The sequence below is a fragment of the Podarcis liolepis genome, assembly GCF_965112155.1.
Source record: "Podarcis liolepis genome assembly, chromosome: 1".
Classification (NCBI taxonomy): Eukaryota; Metazoa; Chordata; class Lepidosauria; order Squamata; family Lacertidae; genus Podarcis; species Podarcis liolepis.
In genome coordinates, this window is record NC_139554.1 from 112,356,525 (window position 1) to 112,369,125 (window position 12,601).

At 43.6% G+C, this 12,601-nt stretch overlaps 1 protein-coding gene across 2 annotated transcripts in view; it reads left to right on the forward strand.

Moving 5' to 3' along the window:
• Nucleotides 1-12,601, forward strand: part of PDE1A (phosphodiesterase 1A) — a 156,158-nt gene that overhangs the window by 40,643 nt on the left and 102,914 nt on the right. The window lies entirely within an intron of this gene.

Below are 12,601 nucleotides of genomic sequence, written 5' to 3' on the forward strand. Positions count from 1 at the left end.
ATGCATTCTAGTTTGCTGCCTGCATCCCGTTTTGCTTGCCCTGCTGCTGCCGCTGCCGCCACCATCACAGTCGCACCTGCTGCCACTGCCTGCATTGACCCTACCTGCCCGCAGACTGCCTCGCCAGAGTGGTGCATGCTCTAGTTATCTCCCGCTTGGACTACTGCAACGCGCTCTACATGGGGCTACCTTTGAAGGTGACCCGGAAACTACAACTAATCCAGAATGCGGCAGCTAGACTGGTGACTGGGGGCGGCCACTGAGACCACATAACACCGGTCTTGAAAGACCTACATTGGCTCCCAGTACGTTTCTGAGCACAATTCAAAGTGTTGGTGTTGATCTATAAAGCCCTAAACGGCCTCGGCCCAGTATACCTGTAGAAGCGTCTCCACCCCCATCGTTCTGCCCGGATGCTGAGGTCCAGCGCCGAGGGCCTTCTGGTGGTTCCCTCATTGTGAGAAGCAAAGCTACAGGAAACCAGGCAGAGGGCCTTCTCGGTAGTGGCGCCTGCCCTGTTATTATTATTATTATTATTATTATTATTATTATTATTATGCGCCCTGCAGCTGGCTGAGAAGCAGTTTCCACCATCAGCATCAATTTTGGGTGAGATTGTGCTGATTTCAGGTGAGATCTTGCCCCCAGTGGCCACTATCTCACATGAAATCAGCACCGATGCTGGTGCCACTTCGCTGCTGGCAGAGGCAGCAGGGTAGGTGGGGCACCCGTGGGAGGGGTCACCTCAGAGGTTTCTGCCACCTGAGGCAGTGGTCTCACTCTGCCTATTGGCTGGGCTTCAAAACACAAGCTAAGTGTGGAGTATAAAGTGCATGATTTCAGTCTTAAGAGCATTATTTCTGAAGAACGTTATTGCCTTTTACTGCCTTTTACCGGTGGAGTACAGGATCAGATTTAAGGTGCTGGTTTCAACCTTTAAAGCCCTATACGGCCTAGGACCCTCGTACCTACGGGACTGCCTCTCCTGGTATGTCCCACGGAGGACCTTACGGTCTTCAAACAAAAACATCTTGGAGGTCCCGGGGCACAAGGAGGTTAGGCGGGCCTCAACCAGAGCCAGGGCTTTTTTGGCTGTGGCTCCGATCTGGTGGAACGCTTTTTCACAAGAGACTAGGGCCCTGCAGGAATTGACATGTTTCCGCAGGGCCTGCAAAACAGAGCTGTTCCACCAGGCCTTTGGTCAAGGCACAGTCTGACCCCCTCCTTCGGTAATCTTCCTAGAACTCTAGCCCAATGGTTGCCATTAATTTGACTATGAATTGATTTTAGAATGTATTTCAATTAATTGATTGTGATTTTATGTAAACTGTGTTATTTTTACTGTTGTTAGCCGCTCTGAGCCCAGCTTCGGCTGGGGAGGGCAGGATATAAATAAACAAACAAATAAATAAGCAAACAAACAAATAATTTCCCTTTCAAACAAAGGAAGGGTAGGCAGAAGGTAGATCCCTAGATTGAGAAGGGCTTCCGACTCCTTAGAACAGCAACAGCCAAACTTACTTTAGGCTGCTGAAATGAAGACCAGTTAACAATTGCTGGAAACCACAGGCGAGGACAGTACTCTTATGTTCAAATCCTGCTTACAGGTTTCCCTCGGGCATCTAGTTGGCCACTGTGAAAACTGGATGCTGGACCAGATAAGACATTGGCCTGGTTCAGCAGGCTAATCTTATGTTCTTATGCTAGACAGCCAATCATGAGCGGACCTTTGTGTGAAGGACTGCCGAACCCCATTCATTTCTGGTGCTGAAAAAATAATAATCCTAGGCTCAGAATATAGTTGGCTGAGAGGCCCCTTCTTCTTGAATTATAGCCATATGTCTTTTGCACCTGGCCCTGGTTGGTACATGTTAGGGGGCAGTAGCTATGAGTGGAATGAAACTAACCCTCCAATGTTCCTAACAATTGCTGAAAGTGCAAACAGGTAGATAGATCGTTTTTTTAATATGTGGTGGATCTGCAAGGAAGCAAGCGTATTTTGGGAAATGATACATGGCGAGATAATAATAATAATAAAAAGATGTTTAAAATGAATATTCCAAAACACACACGCCCTGAAACGTTTCTGTTAGTGATTATAGGGGCAGAAATCCCCCCCATGTTGTTTATGTATGTGGCAACAGCAGCTAGGATTCTTTATGCGCAGAAGCGGAAGGAGGAAGTTGTTCGCAACCAAATAAGAATGAATAAGTAAGATAATGGACTGTGCAGAACTGGCAAAAAATAAGAGAGTCTAACGATGAGTGTTTTATGTATGAATGGAAGCCTTTTTTGGACTACTTAAATGAATATTATCATATGATGAACTCACAAGCAGCATACGAGTTATGAGCAACAAAAGTAATTAGATTATAATATTGTGGTTATGATTTAATAGATAGAAGATAGGATGCATCAAAAAGGGAGAAACAGCAACTCCATGGGAAGTTGACAAAAATAAGAGAAAAGGTGTAATAGTGTTTTGATTGCAAATGTTAAAAATGTTGGAACTTAATAAAATATAATTGAACACAAGGGAACTAACCCTCCAACACTGGTTTCATCACAGCTTACTTGGACAGAAACAGGGCAGCACAGCCATGAGGTCAGGGCTGCACAAGGCACATCAGCAGAACCAAGCTGGTGCTCCTGGCAGCACATCTGCACAGCCCTGACCTCACCACTGCCTTGCTCTGTGCTCCATCAACCTGTCCAAGCCAGGGTGTCCCCATCTCTCTGCCCACCACACCAGCTGCTACTGCTTACGAACCTCTTTTTAAAAACCCAGGCATCTGCTCACACTTATTAAAAGTGACTCTGCTGTAGCATTCTTAGCTTAGTCTATTATACCAATTGGGGAGTAAGTGTTTCCAGAGCTTTATGGGAAGGTTAAAAACAACAGCCCAGCAAACCAAAGCAAGAAGAAATCTGCCATAAACATAAACATCTTGTATGAGTGAATTGGACTGGATTCTAACCAACTCTTAATTTGATCTTGCTGCAAAAGGTTTTAATTTCCTTGATGTTGTTGTTTATTTCAAGTAAAAACACTTCCCCGGTTTGTCAGTAGGGCATGTTATTTTTCCTGCCTTGAGCCAAGAAATGCATGTTCATGTAGGTATTTTCTTGTCTCGTGCCCACCCTCCACCTCCCGGCTAACAGATGCTGATTGGGACAAAGCAGTAAAATGTCCAAGCTTCAGGGGAAAGTTCTCCAGATGGTTCTCACATGTGGAACCTTGCCAACGAACTATTGCCTCTTTGGCTTTGACTTGATCCCAGAGCGGGTCTATTGCTTTGCATCTAATGAACTCTCAACATTCAACTGACTCTCCAATGACAGAGTCAGGGTGACAGATGTAGGGATAAGGAGAACATTTCATAAACATGTGACTGGGACCAGAGCTCTAAACAGAAGCATGAACAATTTGTTTTGGATCTGAGCTCTTCCTTTCATTCTCCTCCCTTTTTCTTTTTGCAAAAAGCAAGCTGATTCTAAGAGTCATTGCTAATAATGATGATGATGATGATAAATATACTACTTGCATGCCAAAATGGCTTCTAAGTGGTTCATAAGTGGAACATCAGTTATAAAATAGCCATGCAGGATTAAAATACACAATAAAGCAATTCCCTCAAAACATTTGAACACACCCATAATTAAAATGTACGACGACATGAGCCCGTTCAAAAGCAGAACAATTAAAACAGCTAAAGTAGCAAGGAAGACAATTAGATCAGGAAGTTTGGGTTCAGAGGAATGTTTGTCTAAACAGCTGTGTCTTCAAGAGCTGGTGGAATACCAACACTGATGGGGCCTCTTGCATTTCAGCAGGCAGGGCTTTCCACATCTTGGGTGCCACCAGTAAAAATGCCCAACTCTGTGTTACTACAAGCTGATAATATTATATTGAAATGTCTCTGAGCCCTCAGTGTAGCATCACTCATTGAGCAGGGGTGGATGAATTTGTCAGTTTTGGTTTCTCCTAAACTGCTGCTAAGATAGGGGGAGAAAGAGGACCCACCAGGTCAGTAGAGGGCCCACACATGAGTGGCATCAAAGTCTCAAGCAACCCTGGCAGCAGCCTCATGTTTTTCTGCCAAAACTGGTTCCCAAACTGACTATGTACACACAAGAAATTACCATCGTTCAGCTGGGAGCTGACATAAAGCAATGAGGAAGCAGACATAAAACAGAATTCCTAAAAAAAAAAGTTCAATAAATAAACCCTGTCACTTGGTTGGCTACCACAGATTTAGATCAGTGGACAAATAAAATAACATCATCTGTTTTCCCAAATACACTTCATTTGTCTCATAATAACTTACAGCCGGCTTCTATGCACGGTTGACACATATCAAATGTTTAAGACCTGCCCCCCCTAGAGTTTGATAGGTGACCTCATGGTGACATCCTCAATCATGGCAATATCACTGTGATGTCTCCTGTCAAACTCTGGAGTGGGCAGGGCTTATGCATTTCATATAAGGTAGTCTACATATACTACTAATGGGAGTTACTTCCAAGGAAATGTGGATATAGTCTGAGCTGCTTCATCCCTCCAATCCTTCCCATAGTTGCTAATAACTTGCACTACCATGTGTACTTCTTCCTGTTTTTATTGCATTCACCTCTTTTTTTTAATTGATAACCCAGTCATTACAGGGACTGGATAACAGACAACAACAACAACAACAACAACAATTTATTATTTATACCCCGCCCATCTGGCTGGGCTTCCCCAGCCACTCTGGGCAGCTTCCAAAAGAATATTAAAATACTATAATACATCAAACATTAAAAGCTTCCCGAAACAGGGCTGCCTTCAGATGTCTTCTAAAAGCCCGGTAGTTGTTCTCTTTGACATCTGGTGGGAGGGTGTTCCACAGGGAAGGCGCCACTACCGAGAAGGCCCTCTGCCTAGTTCCCTGTAACTTGGCTTCTCGCAGTGAGGGAACCGCCAGAAGGCCCTCGGTGCTGGACCTCAGTGTCCGGGTAGAACGATGGGGGTGGAGACGCTCCTTCAGATATACTGGACCGAGGCCGTTTAGGGCTTTAAAGGTCAGCACCAACACTTTGAATTGTGCTTGGAAATGTACTGGTTCCTTCCTTGATCTTTTTTTGTCAATGCACAACTACAACTTAATTGCATTCTTATGGCCAGTTCAGATGGTGGGAAACCATTGTTTGCAAATCTCCTCTACAACACAGCTGGTGTTTCTGGTTTGTTGGTTTGTTTGTGTTTTACATTTTTATTCTAACATTCCTCAAAGGAGATCAGGGTGACGTCATGGTCTCTCCTCTCCCCCATTCCCCAAGGCAAAATCTTATTAAATCCAAACTTGGGGCGCAAAACTGTTTTTAAAAAAACCTTATTTCATCTATGGCAACGCAAGTATGAATGGTTTCATGCTGTTTTTAACTGTTAGTAATCACACGATGGTCAGCAAAACACAGCAATTAGAGGATTCGCTTGCAAAATGCATGCAAAAACAATCACAATGTATTCAAAGGAAGAGCCAAGGTTCCATCTCCTCTGGCCAATAACAATATTGCACTGGCTCCAGACCAAGGAATCCCATGTTTTGACTCGTGTGTATCCCAGAACAAATATAGTGTTCTAACTCCCAAGGGAATGTGTTTCTTTACTCTGCTCCCCACCCTTCCACCCCTGTATCTTTTCTGCCATTTCCCTGTTCATCCTCGCTGCAGATACTAAACACAAAACGCTGGTAAGAAAATTAAAGGATAGGTCATAAAAGGAGAGGGCATCGGCCTCACTGCTCAAGCCCATGTTTCGCATGCAGAAAGACCCAAGTTCAATCTTTGGCAATATCCTGTGACTGAGCTCAGAGCGACCCCTCTTGGAAACCCTGGAGAGTTTCTTTCAGTCTCTATCTCTTGTATGCTAGAAATGGGATGCAGATTGTATTATTATTTTTTAAGTACAATTCCCACTGAGAACAATGGCACATCGCCAAGGCCCATTGATCCCATGCATGTTTTGAACATGCATTAGTGACAGGAACCCCTAGCTAGCCACCTGTAGGCAGCTGTAACTATTTTTTAAAAAACCCAGGGATGATAAACTTGTAGCCCTCCAGATGTTGTTGTACTCCAGCTTGCATCAGCCCCAGCCAGCATGGCCATTGGCCAGAGATGATGGGTTTTGTAGTGCAGCAACATCTGCAGCTCCAAAGGCTCTTGGGGCACTTTATTACTCTTCTTAGTAGCATTAATGCAGAACCACACCTTAAAATAAAATTCAGTGGATCTCTTTAAGGATTTGAGCAGATTTTTCCTACTAAAAAGCTATACAGTGTCAGAACAGGGTGAGATTGATTTTAACCCTGAACAGAAGCTAGAATTTTGCCCATCCCTACTGATTCCACCCCCCTTTCAGAGTATGGAGGAGATTCGCAAACCATAAGGGATATCAATGAAAACACCTTTGGGAAGGCATAGCTCACATCTTCCTGAGGCCAAGGGCAAAAAAACCCTTTGATTTCAGCTAAAGTTGTTGATCTGCAACCTCACCTGCAGGTTGTGAGAAGCCTGGTAGAAGGCTGCCTTTGAAATGCTAAAGAAATAAGGAAGAGCGGAAGGATATCCCATCTTTGACATAGTTCCTCTGGGAACAACAAGCCGGGTAATGATAGTGTCTGATAAGTTTATAAAGCTTATCCACTTTGTTCTGGAGAGAAACAGATGAGGGAAGATTCGGAAGGACTAACTAGAGTGGCGCACAGAGGAATGGTGAACCTCCCATTTTTGCTCTCAGATTGCTTGCTCTCAGACTGTTTGGTCTTTCAGTGCCTGATGGGGGCCACCTATATGCCCAGAGCCTTCTAGGTGGGAAAGAAAATGAGAGAAGCTGCTTCAACTCATGATCAGGCCACGCGAGAGACAATAAAAATACCACCCCTGAATGAGAACTTTACTCAAGGTGGGAAAGGTGACAAATCACCTCAAACGTACTCCTGGGGGTGGACCAAGCCTGCTACTTCTGGATTTTACTTTGTTACGTGGGAATTCCCTGTTCCAAAGTCTCTGTGTGTTTCTTTCTCTCGTCCCTCCTCAGTGTATTAAATACAGTTTGTACCTCATCAAGCTGTTGGGGAAGGAAGGTGGTAAACACGAGTCTTATTACTACATTTAGCAGATGGAACCTCACGGCTGAGGGGATCTTGGGAGAAGGCACTGTGCCGAATTAGAATTGAGGCCTCCTTGTTCCAGTTCTTTTCCAACTGAGGAAAGGGGGGGGAGTCAGGCATCTCTCCCTCCCCCCAATTTACCTGGCGGTCAGGGGGTTATGATTCAGTTAGTTTTTAAGTAGCAAATGCCTTTTGCGTGGCTGTAAGCTTTCATTTCAGGGGGGAGGGGAAATTGTGCAAATCTGTCAGGCAAGTTCAGATTTCAGGGGGCTGTGGAAGTGAATAAGAGACCAAAACAGCCTGGGGTTTCAGCCAGCAAGCAGGAAAGTCTTAGCAAGGAAATTAATCTCCCTGCAACATGACGTTGCTGGTCTCCCGTGCATGTTGTGTACACAGAGAAAGAGAGGGAGAGATTAAATCAGTTTTACAAATACTCCTATTTGCTATAGGTGAAAAAGGAAATCGGAGCTTAAAGGTCTTTACAATTGTTTGCTCATGGCTTTACCACATGAACTAGAGTAGAACTGGTCAATAGCCCGCTAGGGCATTTTTTTTTTTTTAACTGCCTTCTCCCGAGTGCCTGAATGAGTCATCATGCTTATGTTCAGTACTTTCTAGTTTTGCAAGCTTGGAGAAGTCATTAGGTTAAGTTTCAGAGCGTCTTTTTCCATTTGCTGACGTCAAGGCAAGGGAATAAATTGAGGTTGCCCTACACATTTGTGTGCTTCCATTGCCGGGCGCTGAATGTAAGCTCGCGCAGCAGTTATTGGGTGGGCTTTGTTTTGCTTTCGTTAATCTGATCTGTAACGTAAGGAATCGTGCTGAGGAATGCCCGCGAAGGAAATATATTCGCATCCAAAGAACCGGGCTGTTGCTGGATCAAGGCTGCAGTCCTATGAGAGAAGGGCACATGTGACAACTTCAGTTTCTCTGAGCTTCTCGTTTTTTCCAATCTTAAGTCCTGTTCACCACATTTCCACCTCAGTTTGCCGCTTAAATAATAATAATAATAATAATAATAATAATAATAATAATAATAATAATAATTTGTTATTTATATCCCGCACATCTGGCTGGGAGAAAAAATAGTTCCCATGAAAATTCACCAGCATTTTAGTACAAACTTATCTTAATATATTTACACATTATACACAGATCTGGATCTCACAACACTATGAATTAATATTAATGGCCAAACCATGTACGAGATAGTCAAATAGACAAGAAGATCATTACTTTCCCATCAACCTGGCATAGGTTTATTACATTTGCAACATTAATAGAACATGGTTATTAGGCCTCTGAGAACACATGACAACTTATGGAATGATACACATGTTTAAAAACTGAAATGACTGGAAAGGTAAATGTAATTTAAAAGAAACGTGCTGTGTCTGTGGGGTATGCGGAGTGGCTGAATATGATTTGTTGCTTCTTGAATAAATATGTGAACATAATAAAATATTTTGGAGGGAAATGCACATTTTTGCAAGGCAGTCTTGCCTAATATAAACATCATTACAAAGTCATTTCCCCAAATATAATGGACTTTTGTATGTTATTTTTTAAATCAACAAATGCATTAATTTACACACTTTGCCCCAGTAAGTGCATTTTTGAGCACAGTACTTGGCTGGGGAATTGCATTGCAAAATATGGCAATGTTTGAATTCTGAAGGATGGCTGTGTTTTGCTTCTCATATTATAGAAACACAAAGATGGCTTGCTAAAGCTATGGGGCCCAAGCTTGGAGCATCTTGCATAGACATCCTTTCTGTTTGGGTTCACATGATGGAAAAAAATGAACTAAGGCTTCGGTAATCCTTCTTCCCAAGGCAAGGGGATGTGACCCAAGGGGAACTTTGGGAAGAAGGGAAGAAGCAAGATGCTCTAAGTTTAGACCTCATAGTTTCAGCAAGCCATCTTTGTGACCTAGCTAAGCCTAGAAAGCAGCTTATTCTACGGTCTTTACCTTTCTAGCCTCAAGCAGATAAAGAATGTAAGGATGATGAGGTGAATCGATTTGTTATTGGCTTTCTCAGGCAACGTGGTATTGTTATCTCTGATATTGCAGATGGGGTGGGCATGGAGTCAGAGAGAAATGGAAGAGAGAGTGAGAGCAATTTTTGCCATCTAGTTAGTTCATGACATGATATAAATTGGGTACTTTCTGATTTGTAGTTCAGTTCATTTGCCACTACACTTACGCCAGCTCTCACCTGGGGGTGAGGGGAAGAGACTTTAAGTACATTGATTGTACAAAATTCTACAAAACTAGCCCACAGCTATACAGTCATTCTCTTCCCTTGGGAAAATAAGCAGTGAAGGAATGGGAGTAGTTTGGCAGGGGCTTCACAGGCAACTATTCTCTACGCTGCCAGATGCTTTCCTTATCCGTGTTTTGTGATGCATGCTTCCCTCAGCTAATGTCCTTGCAGTTGGCTGACATGAACTTGGGGGAATCAAGGTGCTACGTCCTTCATTGTGCTTGTACTCAGCTCTATACAAGGCAACAGAAGTTGTTGAAATAGCTCAGATGGGCTGCCTGTCTGGGTCATGGGCAATAATTTGGTTCTCATGTTTTTCATTCTTCTTAATATGGACATTTTAGGCTGCACTTATTTCCTGCAGAGGTGTATATTGGCATTTGCCCTTCACAGTTGACATCAATTGTAGTTTGAGAATGTGAGACTCTTGTGGGAATATAAGGGCAGATTCAAACAACCATTTTTAATGTGGAGGACTCACCATGAAGTAATTCCCCCATAATTATTTACATGGTCAGGTAAAGTAGTCTTGTGAAGGCGCTTTCTTGTGTTTTGACTGGCCAAGGAGTTCGAAGGAAAACTCAGCTGAACTCTCACCTCAGGAAAAGAATATGGCTGGTGGCTGTGTGATGACCACCATCTCTTGCCTCCTGAAGAGGATGTCAGGGCAATCTATGACCTGCATGAGGTAAGGTTTTTGCCACATGTTGTTTCCAGAAGCCATGACAGGAATCACGAGCAACCCATGAGGTCTACATGAGGGAAATATAAAATTACAGTCCAAAATCAAAGTGTGGCTTGCCAAGTATTTGGGTTTCTTCGTTGTTGTTTACTGCATCTCTAGGAAAACCATCAGTTTTGTGGGTTTACATAACAGGTCAAAAATGTCAGGTTTCAATCGCAAGACCACATTCTCTAGGAATGTTTTACAGACCAATTTAGACAGGTTCAGTGTTCAAAACTCCCATTGTTCTAGGCACATTTTGAGACAGGGAATTTTATTAGAGCAAGCAGTTTCTGAGCTCTGGGTGCAGTACTGCGCCTATGATTTCAGATTAAAACTGCAGAGTGGAAGGAAAGGAGGACCTTTTTCTGCCTCCCCACTTCCAGCTACTCTCTGAAGACTGAAGAATAGACCCTCTTAAGAATATTAGGGGGGTGGGCAGGGAAAGGACTAGACCATGGGAAAAGCGAACATAATATTTTAGCTGCAGTTCATTCATTTTCAGCTTTGTATTCTTGTTATTAAAAAAGCACACCTAGACATTCCGTTGTTGCGCCCATAACCTAGTTTTAAGGTGCCGTTTAGCTCCCAGCTTTCATATTTCAGTTTCTAACCCTGGGCAGGTTGTAGTCACATTTTCTCTAGTTTTGCCACAGATGACCTAAGACCCTATTCCTATGTTTATTCTGTGGGAGCAATGGCTCTTGGCCACAGCTTGGTAAAGGTAATATCAACATCAGGCATCTTAGGACTTGTGGGGAAATTTGTCGCCTCAGGGGTTTTTTTGGGAGGGGGGAAGCGACGTGGGGAAATAAGAAGAGCCAATCTACACTGAGCTTGTGCAATGAGCTTATAGAATTGTACCATATCAGAGATGGGGGAGATATTTTAGAATGCTCCCCTTTGTAAAGCACACACACAAACACTGTCCCTGCATACAGTAAATTACCACACAAGGGAGAGAGCTGCCCTAAACACTGATCTCTGATATGTTTGTTTACTCCATGCGGGAAGGGTTTGTTTGCTTTTTAGGTGGGGAATCTCCTCCTATGGCAGTGAAACACTGCACACACAGGGTCCTGATTGTGGCAACAACAGCAATTGTCCACAGCTGTGCCAGTGAATTCTCTGATCACTGCCAGGCAGGAGGCACCATTTACATTTCCCACAATGCCCTGTAACACCGGACATAGCATTCCATACCCTCCAATGTTTCTCTGATGAAAATAGTGATGTCCTATTCTGTTTTTGTTGTTGTTGTTTTACTTATACCCCACCCATCTGACTGGGTTGCCCCAGCCACTTTGGGTGGCTTCCAACACATATAAGAAACATTAAAAAAACCATTTAAAAACTTCCCTATACAGGGCTGGTCTCAGATGTCTTCTAAAGGTTGTATAGTTACTTATCTCCTTGGATCAGGGGTTGCATAACTCCATACCCACATTTCTCTGATGAAAACAGGGACATCCTCAGGAAAAGCAGGACATTCCAGGATCAAATCAGAAACCAGGACAGCTGTAAATCTGGGACTGTCCCTGGAAAACAGGGGCATTCCTCTGGAGGGTCTGGCATTCCTCTGGGGTACTGTGGGGAATAAAAATGGCAGTTGCTACCTTGTATGGGGCCCAGGGTGTGCCTCAGCAATGATGACCCCTCTCTTCAGTACTGCCAAAGGGTACTAGGTGCTGATGGGGCAGAGAGATACAATCACAGAAATGTAGAGTTGGAAGGGAATGTGAGGATCATCTAGTCCAACTTCCTGCAATTTAGGAATACACAGTTGTCCCTGACGGGGATCAAACCTGCAACCATGGCATTATCAGCATCATGGTGTAACCCACTGAGCTATCCAGGCTTGGCATTGACCAGGGGTCAGCAAACTTTTTCAGCAGGGGGCCGGTCCAATGTCCCTCAGACCTTGTGGGGGGCCGGACTATATTTTGAAAAAAAGAACGAATTCCTATGCCCCACAGATAACCCAGAGATGCATTTGAAATAAAAGCACACATCCTACTCATATAAAAACACCAGGCAGGCCCCACAAATAACCCAGAGATGCATTTTAAATAAAAGGACACATTCTACTCATATAAAAACATGCTGATTCCCAGACCGTCCACGGGCTGAATTTAGAAGGCGATTGGGCCTTAGTTTGCCTACCCATGGCATTGACTAATGTAAGTTTGAAGTTCCAGAGTCTGGAATCTTTCCTAGTGCCTCAATCTGTGTAATAGATAGATGGATTATCTCTGTCGATTAACTATGGTAGTATTAATTCTGTTCCATGCTGACATACTTCTGCTTATGGTTAACATGCCCCATATTTCACATCATGGCCAGACTGAAATGCAGGGTTCAGTTTTGTTGATGAAGAAATCTGGTTAGTTTTTCCCTTTCCCCCCCTCCCCTGATGCAAGTCTAGTTGCTCCATTCTGTGTCGTTATGATCCCCCA